Here is a 20,745-nt window from a genome sequence, read left to right on the forward strand (position 1 = left end):
TTCTATGGCTGCACGTATTCCCATGATGCATGCTTCGTATTCTGCCATATTGTTCGTGAAGTCAAAATTTAATTTACTAGTGAAGGGATAATGATCTCCGTTCGGGGATACCAAGACTGCCCCTATTCCATTGCCCATGGCATTTGATACTCCGTTAAAGTTTAGCTTCCAAGGATGACCTTCTTGAGGGTCTTCTTCAGTGGTTGCTATGTACATTAGATCTTCATTTGGGAAGTCAAAGTTTAGAGACTCGTAGTCCTCTAGGGCTCTGCTGGCTAGGAAATCGCACTCCCCTTTACGGCCTTCTGGTTCACATAGACTATATCGAATTCAGAAAGTAGAATTTGCCATCGGGCCATCCTCCCGTTCAAAGCAGTCGACTTCATCAAGTACTTCAGAGGGTTCATTTTAGAGATTAGCCAAGTTATGTGATACAACATGTATTGTCTCAGTCTTCGGGTTGTCCAGATTAAGGCACAACACAACTTTTCAATGAACGAGTATCTTGTCTCGCACTCAGTGAACATTTTACTGAGGTAATATATCACCCTTTCTTTCCTTCCCGATTCATCGTGTTGGCCAAGCACGCATCCTATAGAATTTTCAAATACCGTCAAATACAATATCAGTGGTTTATTTGGACTAGGTGGTGTCGACACTGGGGCATTAGACAAATATTGCTTAACTTTGTCAATGGTCTTCTGGCATTCCTCGTCCCAAACACCAGGGTTATGTTTCTTAAGGAGACGGAATATGGGGTCATATTTCTCGATTAGTTGTAAAATAAACCGAGCGATGTAATTTAATCTTCCTAGGAATCCCCGAACTTCCTTTTGAGTACACGGCGGAGGTAACTCTTGTATGGCTTTGACTTTATCTGGGTCAATCTCAATCCCTTTTTCACTGACTACGAATCCAAGTAGTTTTCCAGACCTGGCCCCGAAGGTACACTTTACTGGATTGAGTTTCAGCTGAAATTTCCTCAACCTAAAAAATAATTTCCTCAAGACTTGCACATGCTCTTCTTTAGTTTGAGATTTGGCGATCATGTCGTCGACATAGACTTCAATTTCTTTATGCATCATATCATGGAATAGGGTTACCATGGCTCTCTGATATGTTGCTCCCGCATTTTTCAATCTGAACGGCATCACCTTATAGCAAAAGGTTCCCTACATAGTCACGACTGTGGTTTTATTCATGTCTTCAGGATGCATCTTGATCTGATTGTACCCCGAGAAACCATCCATGAAGGAGAAGAGTGAGTAGACTGCCGTGTTATCCACTAAAGTGTCAATATGAGGCAGTGGGAAATTATCTTTCGGGCTGGCTTTGTTTAAGTCTCTGTAGTCTACATACATCCGTACCTTTCCATCTTTTTTAAGGACGGGGACGATGTTGGCTACCCATTCCGAGTACTTAACTACTTGTAAGAAGCCTGCTTCAAATTGTTTCTTGACATTCTCTTTTATTTTTAACAAAATATCGGGTCGCATCCTTCGAAGCTTTTGCTGAACTGGCTTGCATTTTTCTTTGATGGGGAGCCTGTGTACCACAATATCAGTACTTAGCCCAGGCATATCTTGATATAACCATGCGAAGGCATCCTTAAACTCTTGGAGTAACTCAATAAGGTCCCGCTTTGTCTCTGTGGTAATGTAAGCTCCGATCTTTACTTCTTTCCTTTCTAGTTCATCTCCCAAGTTCACGATTTCTGCGGTCTCTTTGTGGGGTAGAATCTATTTCTCCTCGTGTTCTACCATCCTTAACAAATCAGGGGATAAGTTATAGTCTCCGTCATCCTCAAAATCCTGAGATCCTTCTAGACACATATCTCGCTTAAAACGAGACTCTGAATGAGTAGTAACGTCACTCATATCATTGATATCTGAAGACCTGTTGTAGGTGCGAAGGAAGATACAAAAAATAAGAGAATCTAAGAACAAAGATATGTATGGTATGATTATGAATGAAAGAATAAAAGAATATTTGCATGGAATAAGTCAAAAGGATGCATTTTATTGAAATAACGATTTCAAACATAAGCCTATTTCACAAGAGGACACTTGTTACTCCTAGGCCTAGAGCAATAAGTGTATTTTGGACATTACTCTGAATTAGTTCTAAAGACTACAGAAATCTCTTCCACAGTCCAATTATTCAGAACGCTTCCCGGCTCATAGGGGCGAATGCCTGACAAATTCTCTACCCCAGTTCCTTCTTCATATGTGGCGTTGATGTCCAAACTCTCCATCATTCCTTCCAATATTTCCTTTCCCGACGTCTTCCGCTTAGAGTGAATAACCCCTCCAGACACAAAAGTCTTCGATATATGGGGGAAAATCATTGGTTGCCATTCGATTTCTCCCCCGCTCAATCGCGCTCTCCTTTTTCTCAAGTTCCTTCTTTCTTTGTTTCATGCCTAGCTTAAACCCTAACCCAAAACAGTCTTGTTTGTCATTCATCATTGGTACATTAATCCTTCCATAGAGGTATCTCCCGAGTCCTCTTTTGGGTAGAGCCCATTTTCCAATAGTTAGCCGTAGTGCCATTCTTGTAGTCTCAGATAACTTGGGTATTAGAATCTTATTTCCTTCGGTGATGAACGTCGCGTTCACAAACTCTAAAGATCGAAAAGAGCATTCAATTGCTTCATCATTTGCCTCGAGATATGAGACGTCACTGGTTATTGTCGCGATGATGTCCTCTTCAGCATTGATCCTTACTAACCGACCTTCAGTCACTAATTTCAACTTTTGGTGCAGCGATGAAGGGACTGCCCTTGCCGAGTGTATCCATGGTCTCCCTAATAGGCAATTATACAAAGGCTTAATGTCCATTACTAGGAAATCTACCTCATACGTGCTCGGCCCGATTAAGAGGGGTACTTCAATTCTCCCAATTACCTTCCTTTCTGTGCCATCAAATGCTCTCATTATACTTTGGCATGTCTTCATATGGGAACTATCCATTGGCAACCTATTCAGAGTAGATAGGGGTAGGGCATTCAGCGCAGACCCATTGTCGATCAATACTGGCAACCTATTCAGCGTAGATAGGGGTAGGACATTCAGCGCAGACCCATTGTCGATCAATACCCCTGGTAATGTGTACCTTTTACAGCGAGTCGTGATGTGCAAAGCTTTAGTTAATCCTTGGCCCCCTGGTGGTACCTCATCGTCATTGAAGAATATGAAGTTGTCGGCACTTATATTGTTGACTAAGTGGTCCAGTTTGTTTACAGAGATATCATTAGCAACATAAGTTTCATTCAGCACATTCATCAATGCGCTACGATGGGTTTCGGAGTTTAAAAGTAAGGTCAGTACCGATATACGTGCTGGCTATTTGTGCAACTGTTCTACGACACTATATTCGCTGTGCTTTAGAAATTTTAAGAATTCATTGGCTTATTTGTCAGTCACTGATTCATTAACAGTTGGTTTAGGCCCCGCCGGCTTCTCTTTCTTTTGTTCAATTGCTAATGATTTTTCTTTAACCTATTCAAGTTTTGTACTTGGGGTATAACGTCTTTCGCTGCGCATATAAAAACCCTCGTCTTGAACTTCTTCTGATGTATTAATCGGGGTCTCCTCTCCCGGGAATGTCACATTGCAGCTATAGTTCCAAGGTACCCTTTTGCTATCCTTGTAAGGGAAAGCAACGCGCTTATGGATCACGACTTTTGGCGCAACTTGTGCCCCGGCCTCATTCATTTTCGGACGTGATATGATAACCACTGGGTGGTTGGTTTTGTAAACACCTTTCATCGATCCTTCTTCGGAGGCACACACATCTGTTTCTTCCGGGCTCTCGACATATTTGAAGAATTCCAGCTCCTTATTATCCATCAATCCTTGTAACAAAGCCCTGAATTCACTGCATTTCTAAATCTCGTGATCCTCTTGATCATGGAACTCGCAATAATTCTCCGTTTCTCGAGGTTTGACCCCTAAATTCTGTGCTATCAACCCTTTTTCCACCATTTTCTTCCAAACTTCCTCCAACGGGGTATTCACTTCTGCAATACTCATATTAATTTCTTTCCCTGAACTCTCGATTATCGCATTTATTCCCTTATCCCTATGGTTAGGTAATGGATTCTCTATATTGGATGCATCATCAAATTTCACAATTCCCATGTTGATGAGTCTTTCAACCAATTTCTTGAAAGTGGTGCAATTTTCTATCGAGTGTCCTGTGGCTCCCGCATGGTATTCGTATTAGGTATTTGCGTCACACCATTTGGGGTATGGAGGTTGCATTGGCTTCAGATAGAAGGGAGACACGGCATGTGCACCAAATAAACTCTGGTATAACTCCTTGTACGTCATTGGAATGGGCGTAAATTGAAGTTTCTCTCTATTTTGTTTTGTGTTAGGCTTTGGTCTGGGTGGGCCCTGCTGTCTAGTAGTTGTCGACCTTACTTGGCTTACGGTGATCGATTTTGAATATGAGCTCACATTATTCACCTCGTGCTCTTTCTTTCTCGGCGCTGACCTCTTAGCGTTTTCCCCAGCCTCTATTTTCCCACATCTTATGGCATTTTCTATCATTTCTCCAGACATTACTATGTCCGAAAAACTCTTGGTTGCACTACCCAACATGTGGTTAATAAAAGGTGCGTTCAGGGTATTGATGAAGAGCATAATGGTTTTCTTTTCCAACAGAGGGGGTTGGACCTGTGTGGCCACTTCTCTCTATCGCTGGGCGTACTGCCTAAAGCTCTCATTATGTTTTTTCTCCATATTCTATAAAGTGATTCTATTAGGGGCTATGTCCGCCACATGACCGTACTGCTTCATGAAGGCTTGTGCTAAATCTTTCCATGAACTGATCTGGGCCCGACACAGTTAGTTGTACCATCTAAAAGCGGCCCCAACCAGACTTTCTTGAAAGCAGTGAATTAATAGTTGGTCATTGTTGACATGGCCTGCCATTCGTCTGCAGAACATAGTGATGTGTGCTTTGGGACAGCTAGTTTCGTTATATTTCTCAAATTCAGGAGTTTTGAACTTGGGAAGGAGTACCAGGTCCGGAACCAAACTTAATTCCTTAGCATTGATTCCACCACGATAGTCGGTGCTTTCCATTTCTTTAAATTTTTCTTCCAACCATCTACACATTTCTTCAAGCTCTCTCGGGAGTTCTACCATTATCTTTTCTGCTTCTGTTACTTCCTCAAGATTGAGGACCACAGGGTTGGTTAGGTTGTCCCCCGGATTAGAGCCCGAGCCGGCCTGATAATTCATCGGTGTCGAAACACCAGCCTGAAATGCTTGGGGTCTAATTGTGACCGATGGCCATCTTGAGTACATGTCAGGTTGTGTCTGAACGTCCACTGGGGCAAAACCCGGAGGGTAGGTAGGATCTTCATTATCTTCTCCCGCATTGATCAAAGGACTTTTTCCTTTTTCTAATCCTCCAGCCAATAGACGAGTTAATTGGTCCATCATGCTTTTCTGGGACTTCAACATATGGTCTCTCATATCTTGCTGGATTTTGGCAAGCTGTTATTGCATACGTGTTTGTAATTGATCCTGTATCTCTTTTTTGCATTTGTTCCAATCTCTCTAACCTTTGATCCATTGCTCTTGTTTTTCCTCTTGTAACGTAACGATGTTTCAGGGTAACTGCAATGATTTTTAAGGTTTTTGTGAGTTTTAGTGCGTGAGATGCAATACCGATGCATGAATGCAATGAATGCAATGAATGCAAAAAAGCGTTGATTCTAATTCGATTTCATTAGAGTAACTTTTCTAGAAAACAAGTTTCTTTACATAAAATAGATTACATATAAGGCTTGGCCCTGATACTTAAGGCCTTGACCTGCCTAAGAAGCCAAGCTAGCTTTCAGCCTCGGTTCGATTCTGACTCGTATTTTAAACTCAGCACGTCGGCTTGTACTGCTAATGTTTGCAAGTGGTCAGCCACTTCTCGCACTTGAGTCAAAGCTTCGCCCATGACATAGTCCCTGCTCCTGACTTGGTATTGAGATTGATGAAGTTGCTCCTTCCATCGCTCGTTATTTACCTCGAGAAGTTCTATCTGAAGTTCATGATTTTGCAGCACTGTTTTGAGTTCTTCTATATTCTCTTTTAATTCTTCGATTCTGTTCTGACTAGCTTTCAACTCGATTGTAGAGTTACGCGAGCGATACTGATACAATGACCTCTCTAACTTTGATACCCGGGTCTTTAATCATTCTTTCTCATTCTGGCTTTCTACCAAACTTCTTTTCAGAGCACCTTCTCGAGCTTGAGCATCGCGAAATTTTTCTTCCCACTGGTTGGCTTTGCTTTGTTCTTCTTTAACTTCATGTCGCCACTGTTCGAATGTTTTTCTTAACCCAGCAGTTCTCATTGATCTGCGCAGCTTCTTATAGTCCATTTTCAAACTGTCCAAGTCCTCTTCAGCCTTGTTTTTCCCTTTTCTGAGTTTTTCAGCTTCTAGTTTCTGGACACCGACATCTAACCCTAACTGCATCTTTTCTTCTTCCAACTGCTCGATCCTTTTTTCTAGCTCTAGACTCTTTTTCTCAAAATCTTGCTTGATGATTTCTAGCTTAGAGGGGATTACTTTCAAGTGCTCTTCTATCGACTGAGGATTCCCTTGATCTGATATAGGGATGTTGTCGTTAAGTCTCTGATTCCACCATCGGTCGTACTTAGGAGTAGTCATGGGATTGGTAGTAAATTTTTTCATTCTACGAGTCTGGTTCCAAGCGTTTGATATCTCACGAACTTTCTTTTTGTAATTATTCCCTGTGAACGCGAACTCACACTGAGCTAACCCTTATGTAGGTGGTGTAAACTGTCTAGATCCGTACTGTCTTAATGCAAGCAGAGGTGCGTACCCGACGGCTCCCCATACTCCTAACAAGGGAACCCAACCGAAGTCTCCGCATCGGTATAATATTTCATCAGGAACCATGCACGGGGCTCTCCATTCAACATCTTCTTCTTGCAAATTTTGGAGAACCGTCATCCAATTTTCTTCTGTAACATCATCTCGCCTTGGTGTAGCCACTAACTCTTTCAGCGGAGAGTAATTTTCAGAGAAGATACGATATGAGACCTTTTCCAATTTTCAAAAATGGCTGTGGAACCAAGATAGCAAGAGCTGTGCGCATCCAATAAATCTCTCTTCACCCGCTTTTCTACAATCACTCAATGATCTGAAAGTTTCAGCCAAGATTGCGGGTATAGGTGTGGTTCCTTTACCAAGCCTGTCAAAAAGGTCGACAACAGCCTCGTCTACATGCCCCAAAGCTTTGGGGAAGATGACCAGTCCATAAATGCTCAAGGCGACGACATCTACCCTTTTCTTCACATCGGGGTGCGCTAAGATTAGACCCCTTAGGTTCCTCCAAGGAATGCATTTACCATCTCCTTTCTATTTGATCCGAGTTGTCACCCACTGTTCGCTCATCCTTATGATGTTCATCAGCTTTTTTGAAAATGCTGGGACGTTAGCAGGTCTGGCATAAATTCTGTCAACCTGAATCTTTGGGCAATGGAGTAAGGTCGTGTATTCCTCTATAGTAGGTACCAAATCTACTTTTCCAAAAGTGAAGCAACTGTAAGCAGAATTCCAATATTGGGCAAGGGCTCGAAACAGGTGTTCATCTACCTCGACATCGAGCAGATAAGGTAAATCACCGTAATGACAATAGAATAGCTGTTTGACCTCGTCATCCCACAGTCCCCAAATTTCTTTCATCTCTTGGAGATTATTCTGAGTTACGCTGATCCGAGTAAAGTTCTATAACTCTGACACGTACCCCCCGGTAAGACTGTCACCTTTCTCTTGTTGTGTTTTCTCAGCCCATATCCGGACAGCCGCATTGTCTTCTACTTTATCAAAAAACCCCTTTTCCATGATAAGCTATCTATTTAGGAACCGAATGCAAATCAACACATTTTATGATGAAAATGCCATGCAAATACAATAAAAGTAAAACAAAGCAAGTCAGTAATTTATACACAGCTTAAAGCAAACAAAGAATAATAAATATAGCACTTGCTCAGGTAACCACTAGGGTTTCAGAGTGGCTCTACCTAGGGTGGGTTCTTAAGGCTCGCTACATGGGGCTTGGTTCTAGAGTAAGGGTACCTGAACCAGCAGATTCCTTGATCTTCACCCATTATAGGCTCATACAGACCGAGTTCAGTTCAGGGAATACATTTCCCTATGGCTGCACGAAGATGAAAATCTCACGAAGACATAGGTACGGATGTATCCCGAAAGCGATCTACTATCCTGCACGGAGGTGAAAACCTCACGAAGGAGTAGTTTCTCACTCCCACTTAAAGGGGTGTGACCACAGCGGTCATGCAATGCAATGTACGAGGATATATGCATAAAAACTCGAAGCGATTGAAGAAAATAGGAATAAAATGATGAAAACCGCAAGAAAAACGGGTGAAATGAAATGAAAGGATCGTATATCAAAATCAAATTTTCAGTTCTCGACAAAAAGACAAAAGTTAATCAACTTGTGGCTTGACTCTCTTATAAAACTCCCCAGTGGAGTCGCCAAGCTGTCGTAACCATTTTTTTGGAAAACTAGAATTGACTTAGATTTTTGAAAATGGAAAACGAATAGAGGAGTCGCCACCAATCTTTTTAGGTGTGATTGGATCACTTTGTAAAAGTGGTTGTTTTTAATAAATGGTTTGATTTATTTAAACAACGATTTTGGTCCATGTAAATCAAGAAAACAGGTTCGGGAGTCGATTACGCACGAGGAAGGATTAGCACCCTCGTAACGCCCAAAAATTGGTACCTAGTTGATTAATTAATGTTATAGTGTCAAAAATTGAAAGCTTGAAAGATACGATCCTTCTTCGTAAAAACGCTAATTTGAAAATGACCAAATAAATTAAAACAAATGTTAAAGACTTTCTCATCTCGAAGTAATAAAATGTCACGCCCAGTAAGTTAGAACACTATATCTCAAACTTCGAGAATGAGCTTGCCTTTATTTAAAATTCATATATTCTAATTTTTTTTAAGGTTGTTCGGTTATTTAGGATAAACAAGAAAAGTCGAAACCCAGTAAGTTAGGGCACGTTTTCTCGAATTTCCTAATACCAAATATTGCCTTTATTTTAAAACAAATTCTTACAATCAAGGTGACAAAGTGTCATACCCAGTAAGTTAGGGTACAACACCTCGTACTTTCAAAAATAATTATTATTATTATTTTTTAAAAAAACTAGTATAGTGATTTAAAAGAGTATTCCGTTATTTAAATTAAATGAGAAAAAATCGAAACCCAGTAAGTTAGGGCACAATTTTCTCAAATTGTCTAAATACGAAACTTGTTTTGTTTTAGAAAACACAATTATATGCGTCGAGTGAAGGACCAACATAATCTTAATCACATGGTGAAATGAGAAACAAATCGCAGCATACATAATAATAATAACAAAGGTGATGATATAAACACAATAATAATGACGAGTACCATAAACTTGCAGATATATAGATACATGTATGAATAAACGAATAAATATAATGAAATAATGATAATGAGAACAGAACGAAATAAAATGAAATAAATATGATGATAAATGAAATAACAAAATAAATTGTAGTGTAATAATAACGATGATATAAATAATAATATATACATAAAAATAATAGTTAGAAATAAAAATAATGGAAATAGTAATAACAATAGTAATAGTAATAAAGATAACAGCAAGAATAATAATAATAATAATAATAATATATTTAATTCATTAATTTAATTAAAATATCAAAAAATAAGAAAGAGGACTAAATTAAAACTAGAGTAAAAGTTCGGGGCCAAATCAAAAAAATAAAAATAAGGAGAAGGACCAATTTGGAGTGCGCGAATAACATGGGGGACTAAAAAGGAACTTTTTCCTTTCCCCAAAACGCTGCACTTTAATCGGGACCAAAATGTAAACGAAAAAAAATTAAAGGGGCAAATTTAAAAGCATAACAAATTTAATTGAAAAATGATGAAAAAGCGGAGGTGCCAAAAGCGCAAATAACCCCTCCGCTTAAAAAACACGCGGATCTAAAGCCGGACGGGTCGGGTCGGGTCGGATCGGGTCGGTCCAAGAGCAAAACGACGTTGTTTTGGGCATTTGAGGCCAGCCCCAAAACGACGTCGTTTTGGGGGCCTATATAAGTCAATTTTTTTGGAAAAAAAATCATTTCATCCCTTGTTTTTGAAAAAAAACTTCAAGAAGCTCTCTCTCCCCCTCTTCTTCAGCCCTCATTCCGGCCATGGATCCAGCTCCGTCCGCCGCTGTCGCCCACCGCCAGCCACCGTCGTCGGCCACCGCGCACGGTGGCCGGAACTCCGAAAGGTAATTTTTTTTTAAATATGTATATATATGTATTTAGTAAAAGGGAAATATATTCTAAAAAATAAAAATAAAAATAAAATGAAATAACAAAAACGAAGATAATAAACCTTTTATTGAAGCCTTTGAACTCTTTTTTTTTTTGCGATTTTATGTTGTTTTTATTCAATGTCTCTAAAAAAAAACCTCTTTCATACAATCGGTTGCCCCCCCCTTTTACAATCGGTTTTAGTATGGCTTTTTATAGCCATTTACAAACTTTATTATATGTATATTTGCTATCTTTTCTTCTTTTTGTATGGCTTTTGCAGGTGCAAGTGGAGCAAGTGGAGGTGGGTGGCCGACAAGGGCGGTGGAGTAGGTGGCCAAGGTGGGGCGACGGCTAGGGTTCTTCACCCCTTTTCTTTGCTGAAAATTGTTTAGGTTTGAGCTTGTGTTTTTTTTAATTTTGGGTTTGGGTAGTTCTAATTTGGGCTGGTTTTGGGTATTGGGTTTGGGTAGGTTTAGTTATTGTAATTGGGTACTGGGGATTTATTTCGGGCCAAAATTGGGCTTGCACATTAATTATTTTACTTTAAAATATATATATAAAATAGTTATTAAATTATTCATAGTTTTCATTTAAATTATTCGACAGTTAAAATCGCTTTTGTATGATTTTATTGTTCTCACCTCTTCTGCCAATCAAAATGGTAAACTTTTTCTCATCTTCTACAATTTAATTTTTTTCATAAAATAGCTTTGAATGTTATAAATTTACAGATCAAAATTCAAATAATTTTCTCCTTTAATATGTGATATTGGCCATTAGATCAATTTGGTTTTGACATATGTTGTTCTACTCATCGATAAATATTGTTCGATCATATCTGCAGTTAAATCGTCGCTTGAAGCTCTTTAACCGGACTTTAAAAGAAAAAAAACATAATAATTCAGATACTTAATAAAAATATTCAAATAATTTAATGATTATTTTATAATTTTTAAAATTAAATGATAAAAATATAAATACGGTCAAGGTCAAAAGAAGCACCGTGCACAATTAGCTAGCTGTGATTGTTGAATAGCAAATCAATTTGGACCGTAAAGATCAGTGCGAGTGAAGCTTCACTCAACGCACTGAGGGTTAGTTTCTGCACTGGAGCTTTTTGCTCCACTCAAATGTTTCAACATCTTATTGGTAGTCATTTTTTCATTTAAACCCTCGCTTTTATCTTTGTTTCCATTTTATATTTTTTGGTAATTTACTTTATCTTTCATGTTTAAGGTTCATAGCTGCCTCTTCTAATAATGCTATCTTTAAAGTTCAAACTCGTATATTCTCATTAGGAGTATAACATACTTTACAATAGTACTCAACACTTTGTGCTTCAAGAACTTTATATTTTTAAATGTAAAATATTTTTATTAATTTAATTAGTTATTTTAGTTAGGCAACGTTCAGTTTTATGAACACACATACCATTTCTTGTATTACAATGTGTTCAAGTATCAATATTTTCAAGTATCAATATACACCAAATTCTCTCAATTTCAATCTCTAATATGGCATGAGAGGGTATAATTTTTCTTTTTCCTCTTCTTGTTTTCTTATTCTCCAAACATTCTCTCTCTCTTTTATTGTTAGTTCATCATGGTTAATCCATTACTCAATGCTGCCAATCTTCCTGATCAGTTTTCTAATGGCAATAATCCATATTACATTCATCAGTCTGATAGTCCCGCCTTACTTCTTGTGTCCCAGCCTCTTTCCAGCGGTAAATACAGCACTTGGAGAAGATCGATGCTAATGGCTCTTTCTGCTAAGAGCAAAACTTGATTTATTGATGGTTCTCTTACTCATCCAGCTGTTGATTCTGATGATCTTCTTCGTGCTTGGATCATACCCAATAATATGGTCCTTTACAACACTTAGAGAAGATCAATGCTAATGGCTCTTTCTGCCCAAAACAAATTTATGGTTGTCTTACTCGTCCAATTGCTGATTCTGGTGATTTTCTTCGTGCTTGGATCAAACCTTAACATGGTGAAACTACTTTTGCTTTTTACTGTTTATCTCAATTCATTTTTTATCCTCGAACATCTTATTCTTATCTCAAGGCAGCATATCATCTTCTTGCTTATCTCAAGCAAACTTCTGGCCTTGGTCTTTTTTCCCTAAGTCTTCCTCCTTGACGTAGCGCGGTTTTATCGATGCTGATTGGGGTTCTTGTTCTGACACTCGTCATTACAACATCGGCTTTTGTACTTACCTTGGTGATGCTCTGATCTCTTGGAAGTCTAAGAAACAGCCTATGGTCAGTCGATCTTCTGCTGAAGCTGAGTACCACGTCATGGCTTCAGCCACTTGTGAACTTGCATGGCTTGCTACTCTTCTTTGCGATCTTCATGCTTATATTTCTACTATTGCTCTTTAGTGTGACAATAAGGCTGCCCAATCCAGTCTTCCATGAGCGTACCAAGCACACTGACATTGATTGTCAGTTTGTGTGCGAAAAAGTCAAGGCTGGTTTCCTCAAGCTTTTTCCCGTCCGATCTTCTGATCAACTAGCTGATGTGTTTACTGAAGTCGTCTATTTTCCTCCATTTCGATTACTCATGTCCAAGATGGGCCTACTTGACATCCATGCTTCATCTCGATGGGGTTATTAAGTATACAATTAGCTATTTTATTTAGTGTTAGTTAGCGGTAAGTTATTCTGTTAGCAGCCTTCAATTTTCTGTATATATAAAATGTGTTGAAGTATCAATATACACAAATTCTCTCAATTTCAATCTCTAATAATTTTAAATAATAATTTATTATTATTATTTTATAATAAACTAATATACCTTATTATCAGCCCAATTTTTATTTTACCATTTGTTGAATTAACAACTTTTTAGATTATTTTACTTTTTAATTATTTTGATTTGAAAATGTTAAAAATTTTTATTTATGTGTTTTAATTATAGGTTTTGATCATATCTGCTCTTTTTGATACAATTCGTAAAATTATTTATAACTCTTCCCTAACTCTTAAATAAGAGGATAATGTGCTTCAACGCACTTGAACCCACGTCCTCCTGTACTGGCAATAATGCTAACGCCGATCGAGTTAACACTCAATCGACATGATTTATTACATTTTTAAATAAGCTCTAAGTACAATTATGTTAAAAAATTAATGTACTTAATAATTATTTTATAGTTTTAAAATAATTATCACCTCATCACTATCGTTGCGTTTAGATTCAAACATATATTCAATAGTTAATTTCAACTTTACTTCTACTATCTTAATTTCACTGATGCAATAATCAATCTCATTACTTATGTTAGTTTTAACTTTTACCGAAACCAATTTCACTATCCATCCAAAGACAACCTAATAATCACGAAGGGGTTAGATGAAATTTTATCCAATAACTTGATCCATACAAATTATTATTGGAACATATACCTTAGGAAAAAAGAGTATCATAAATTAATTTGTAAAAAAATGATTTTAAAAAAAATGAAGGCATTGATTCCTTCCTTCTTTGAAGTCTTTCCAAGTTTTTCCCTTTTCTAATCTTTATAAATATAAATGGATAAATTTCAATTATGGTCCTTTTATTTTATTTAGATTAAATAAAAATGGTTAAATTTCAATTTTGGTCTTATACTACGCTCGAACTTAAAATTTAATCTTCATACTTTATTTTTTTTAATGATTTGGTACCTCAATGTTTATAAAAGGTAAACTACAAAAATAATCACCCAATTATATGCCTTTAGTTCTATTTTGGTCACCCAACTAGTACTTTTTATATTTAGCCACTCAACTTTTCAAAATCAAATATTTTAATCACCTCCCATGAGTTGTCGTTAAGTAGGTGACGAGAAGCTAACATTGGCATTTTTTTATTAGCCTAAGAACAAATTTAGCTCTCCAGTGTTTACACCTTCTATCAATTGATTCTAACTCTAAAAATTTAACAAATTTAACCCTTAATATTTACAAAATTTATCATTTTAGTTCTAATTCAAAAAATATAGCCCCCAACATTTACAAAAGTTGTCAATTTAGTTCTAATTCTAAAAGTTTAAAAAAGGAAAAATATTTTAAAAGCTCTCATTTTTGGATAAAAAAATAAAAATGATTTAAAAATCTAAAAAGCATAAATAAAAAGCCAAAATAAATGTATTAAAAATAAAAAATAAAAAGAGGAAAATATATCAAATGATTCAAAAAGAAATGAACACGAAATAAATTGATTAATATTAGAGAGAGATGAAGTTGGACATCCCCATGAGACATGGAATCGACAAAGTTATCAATCTTGGTTTGGTTCAACTCATATTTTCAATTCTTGGACTAGGTTTTTTGGGGCTTTGATCGTTTGATTGGTGTACTGGATTACTCAAGTTTGGAAGTTATTGATGACACGTCCAAGTTGTGAAAACAAGACAGAAAAAGAAAATACTTTTCAAGATTTTGCATTGTTTTCTCTACTCGAAAATTAGATCTCTGTATATTTTTAAAATAAGAAAAAAATTCAAAATAATTGTTTGTAATAGTTTAAAAATTGTTAATCTTTTAGATGAATTTAATTAAAAAATATGATATTAATTTTAAATAGGACAGTTAGTCGGATTTAAGTCAACTTGATTCTTTTACCATATTCACGAAGGTGGCATTAGTTTAAAATGAGCATACTACAAATGATGTTAAATACTCTTCTTATTTAGCAAGTTTTGGATGTATGTTTAGGAATATTAAAAAAATGAAATATTTTTAAATAAGTTTTTTGAAATTTTTAGAATTAGAGTTAAATTGAAAAATTTTGTAAATGTTGAGGGATAATTTTATTGATTTTTTAATTTGAACTAAAATGACAAATTTTGTAAACATTAAGGGCTAATTTTATTGAATTTTTTAGATTTAGGATCAAACTGATAGAATATGTAAACATTGGAGGCCAATAAAAAAATGCCCATGCTAATTTTTCACCACTCATTTAATGGCAATTAACAGGAGAATAACTAAAATATTTGATTTCAAAAAGTTGAGTGACTAAATCGAAAAAACTAATAATTAGATGTCTAAAATAGAACTAAAGACATAATTAAGTGACTATTTTTATAATTTATCCGTTTATAATTTCGTTAGTAATTTATATATAAAAAAAGGTCCTTAAATATTTCGTCATCAATTCTCAAAAAAAAAAGAAAAAGAAAAAGTCAACGTGTCTTTTTTTTTCTTTTTGCCCTATAAAATAATAATAAAATTTTTGTATTGATCCCTCTACTTTGTTAAAGTTTAAGATTTAATCCATATAAATTATTTTAATATATATTACAATTTTAATAAATAATTTAAAAAATTGAAAGTCAACGAAAGCCTGCAAAGTTTTAATAAATTTAATGACTCATGTGTGAGTTTTTAGCTATAAGAAAAACAAACAATTATATTTTGAGTGTATTGGTAAGAGGCAAGAGCCGATCTCATGAGATTTTTAGTGTTGAAGTTGTACTTTCACCATTTGAATTTTGTGTGCACTAATTAATTAGTTGCGTTAAATTAACTTGTAATCATTGATTATGTTTAGATTTATTGATATAGCTACGTAATATATATACATTTTACTATATTATAAAACACATTTTTAATCAGACAATTTGGGAAAAAACATTGTTGACATAAAGACGACTTGAAATTGGAAAAAATACATAAAGCTGATCGAACAGTAAATGGTTTCAGCATTGGAATGAAAGATTCATTAAAATATACAAATTTATAGATCATGGAGTACTGTGTATTGAACCCTTATTCTATCAGTCAGAAGTCTCGTTTTATAATGGTGAGGTTGTTGATGCTAACAGTGATTAAGGGGGAGGGGAGAGCTTACTGGTTTTGGTTGGAGATGGTGACAATTGCTGGGAGAGGGGATGGGAGTTACTGAGGCTGAGAGTGGGGTGAGGGGAGAGGATGGTGATCGAGAGAGTGAATGAAAGGGAACCGAGAGCTTTAGAGATGAGAGAGAATGGTGGGGAAGGTTGGTGATGGTCAGTTGGAGCTGAGAACCTAGGGAACTTTACTGGTGATGTTTTGGTGAGGTTGAAGTTGATGGGTAGATTTAGTTGACGGTAAGGATGTGTATGGTTAAAGTTGAGATTAGGTCTCAATTTAGGGTGGGTTAGGGTGAAGATTTGCCAAGGTTAAGAGTAGAGTTTTAAATGGTGGTGAGTATATATATATTCGAAGCATCATTTAAAAAAATATTTTTATTTTACGAATGATTGGTAGAAACGGGAAAGAGTTATAGAGTGGTGCCGCTTCACACGTTGCTCTAACAAAGTTTCATCTTTGTAATTAATCTACCTATTATGTTATTTTCGTAATTAAATTTTTTATTATTTTGATAAAAACCCTAAATAAACTAAAAGAAAAAAAGTTAAAAAATCAAAGAAAACGTAATTTGATGGGATGAAATGTTCACAATTTATGCCACACGTGATTTTTGTTACATCTTTAATGGTAAATAATGACACAATAATTAAAATATTAAAAAAATAATATTAATGATCAAAACATAATAAATTACAATTAAGTAGTAAAAAAGTAAATTTAACTAAACATAAATGTCGAAATTATTTTTTTGAAAACGGGAATCGAGTTTATTTAAAAGCGAAGATTAAAACGAGAGTCGCCACCGATCTTTATTAGGTGTGATCGGATCACCTTTGTTTTAATAAAACGTTTTAATTTACTAAAATGGTATTTTTGGTCTACGAAACTCGAGAGAACGAGTTTGGGAGTCGGTTACGTGCGAGGAAGGATTAGCACTCTCGTCACACCCAAAATTGGTACCAAATTGATAAGTTAGTGTCTTAATGTCGAAAGTTGAAAATCGGGAACAGATTTAAAACACGATCTCTTTTTTATTAACGTTGATTTTAAAAGAGCTTGAATTAGATCAAAACAATTGCTAAAGATTTCCTCGTCTCAAGATATCAGAGTATCACATCCTGTAAGTTAGGACGCAATACCTTTAACTGCCAAGCGCAAGTTTGTATTTAATTTTGATTGAAATTTCATGTGTTTTGGAATTTAAAAGGATATTTGGCCATTTAGGTTTAACGAGAAAACCGAAACCCCGTAAGTTAGGGCATAATTCCTTGAATTTCCTAAAACGCGAAACAATTCCTCGAATTTCCTAAAACGCAAAATATTGCATTATTTAGAAAATTTTCATTTTGAAATATAGCGAGTATGATATTTAACGATGTGCATTATTTTGTTTGAAGTAAAATAAAATGATCCATATTGGATAAGCATGTTGAAGCTTAATACACGATACGATGACATGAAATAAGAATATAGTAATGTGCATGGAATAATAATGCATGGATACAATATTATACAAGTGAATAACAATGATATGAAAATACGGATGAACGAATTATAAAACACACAATGGCAATAATCACATGGCATACGTCACTTAAATACCAACAATGATAATCAAGAGAACGAAATAAATAACATAAAACCATTTAAAATAAATAATGAAACAATTTTAAATAAGTAATACATAAAAAATGAATTTAAAATAGATATTATAAAAAAAATTAAAGTGAATAGTATAATACAATCTAAAATAATTAATACATAAAGTAATTTAAAAATAAAATAATGCAATCTTAAAATAAATAATATATATAACAATTTAAAAGAACACATAGAAAGTCTAAAATAAATAACACGTGAAAAACAAATTTAAAATAAATAATATATATAAAAACAATATAAAAAACAATTTAATATAAGTAATGTATGAAATCTTAAGATAAATAATAAGAGGTTTACAACAAATAATAAAAGAATTTAAAATAGTTTATATCTAAAAAAAATAACAAAATAACATATAAGAAAATTTTAAAATAAATAATATACACATATGAAAGTTTAAAATAAAAAGATATAAGAAAAAAATTTCAAAAAAATTAATATGTATAATAGTTTAGAACAAACAATATATGTAGAATTTAAAATGAATAATAGTTTTAAAAATGTAAAGACTTAAAATACATAATAATAAAATGATTTTAAAATAAATAATATAAGAAAACAAACTTAAAATAATAATAATAAAACAATTCCTAAATTTTTTTTGAATAAACGAATAAATAAATTAACAGACTAGGACTAGGAAATTTAAAGGTAAAAATTGTAAATAATGAGAAAAAGGTGGTCAAGGATTGAGATGAAATGTGCTGAAACGATGAGGGACTTACTGGGAAATATTCCCAACCCTTATGCGCAGCGTTTCAGCAAGGACCCAAATGAAATTTAAAATAAACTATGCGGTCAAATTTATAAAAATAGATAAAGTGAATGAGAGGGCCAAATTGTGGCTCACGCAAAGATAGAGGGACCTTACACATAAATATCCCAATAATGGGAAACACGCGGGCCCCTTGGGTACGGGTCGACCTTCCCCAAAACGGCATCGTTTTGCACCTGGGAAGGCCACCCAAAATGCTGTTGTTTTGTGCTTTCTATTAAAGCAAAGTTCTTTTTTTCTTCATTTCTGCACTCCCTTTTTTAAAAAAATCAGAGAGTTCTTTTTTGGGCTCTCTCCTTTTCCCTTTTCTACTAGGGTTTTGAGACCCATCATCGCCGCTGTTAGCTCGTCATCCGGCCACCGTGAGTGGTGGTCGGAGTCGCGTGAAAATGGGGGTTTTATCCCCCGTTTAAAATGCTCGAAGGCCATGCTTTTTCAGCCCAAAAGCCCGAGAGAAGAAGGCCTCCCCTCTCCCTTTGGACTCGGTCTCGACGATGGAGAGGGGCTCCAATACGCGTCCCCAGGACGATTCAGGTAAGTGTCCCCTTCCATTTTTTTGTTGTTTAAAATCGATTTATAGTAAAAATAAAAAAAGAACAAAAAGAACAAAAAGAACACGAGAAATGGAAATCAAATCAACCTCTTTTTTTGCTTTTGATTTCTGCAAAATCCGTGCCATACAATGGGTTCTTTTTCTGGTTTTATAGCCGAATACAAGTCACTATTTTTTGCTACTGTTCATGCTACTCTATTCTGCTATTTCTATGCTATTGTTTCCTTTTCCTTTGTTTCTTTATTGCTATCTTTTTACTTTTCTGTCCTTTTTTTCGCTGTTTTTCTTCTTTGGTTTTTTGTTTGCGTGTTGATTTGGCCTTGGCAGGTGTTAGAGGGGCAACAGAGGCGTGCGAGGCCAGTGATGGCAGTGGAGGCGCGTGCGGGGAGGGCTGAAGTGACCTGGTGCCGCGCCTAGGGTTTTCCATCCCTTCTTTTGCTGAAAAATATTTAGTGGGCTAAGGTTGGTTTGGGTAGCAGGTTGATGTGGGTTTAGTGAAATTTGGGCTTTTGATGTTGTAAATGGCCTTTAATAATTTTGGACTTTATTTTTTAGTGTTTTGTTTTTTTCCCTGGTGATACATGGATTTGATTATATGTATTAGTTAAAAAATATATATATTTTTTATAAATTTATATAAATTTAAATAAATTTATTTTATTTTATCTTTTTGTAATTCAATATTTTATTTGATAAAAATAATGTCTTAAATTATTATATATATATATATACCATACAATTTCCTAGATTAAACATAAATGAAAATGTTTTTATGGAATCTATTAAATTTTTATTTATGAATTATATTTATTATAAATAATTTAATTTTTTATTTGTTATAATGTTTTAGAAACTCACCTATAAATAATCCTTATTATAATAAAATCAAATTAGTATAAAATCCTTTTAATTAAAAATCTAATGGGTGCAAATCACAACATATTTAATATAAATAATTAATTAAATTCATGAATTACAATTAGAATAAAAATATTCATTAAGCATGAATTATAATGAAATCAAGTAAAAATATGTACAATAAATATGCATTTGTTTGTATTAACAATTGAAATGTTTAAAACAATTTTATTCTAATCAAATAAAAAAATTGAAAAAAATAAAAAAATAAAAAGTTTTAATTTATTAATTCTTAACATTATCTTAAAATTTTAAATATATTTTAACAGTATTTTTATTTTTTAAATAATTTTAAATAATTATTACATTTTTAATAAATAATGTAATAACTATTTTAAAGTAGAAAAGATAATAAAAAATATAATTTTTAATGAATTTTAATTTATAATTAAATAAAAAAGGATAATTTTATATTTTTATTTTAATAAATATTTTTATAGAATATTTTAATAATTATTTTAAAGTAAGAAAAGACAATAAAAATTATAAATTTTTGAATAATATATATCCTATTAAATTTAAAATTTAAAATATAATGAATAGTTAAAATTTTAAAATAATTAATAAATTTTAATAGATAATTCAGTTAAAATGTTTTGTCTTCCATTTAAAATA

The 20,745-nt window shown here is 34.5% G+C and overlaps 1 long non-coding RNA gene across 1 annotated transcript; it reads left to right on the forward strand.

The window, feature by feature from the left end:
- The first annotated feature begins 18,717 nt into the window (after positions 1 to 18,717).
- On the forward strand, positions 18,718 to 19,877 carry LOC107886769 (uncharacterized). The gene is made up of 2 exons (XR_001680885.2): positions 18,718 to 19,193; positions 19,540 to 19,877. It is a non-coding gene; the product is annotated as an uncharacterized lncRNA (long non-coding RNA).
- Positions 19,878 to 20,745: the final 868 nt, after the last annotated feature.

This window comes from Gossypium hirsutum, chromosome A03 (genome assembly GCF_007990345.1).
Source record: "Gossypium hirsutum isolate 1008001.06 chromosome A03, Gossypium_hirsutum_v2.1, whole genome shotgun sequence".
NCBI lineage: Eukaryota > Viridiplantae > Streptophyta > Magnoliopsida > Malvales > Malvaceae > Gossypium > Gossypium hirsutum.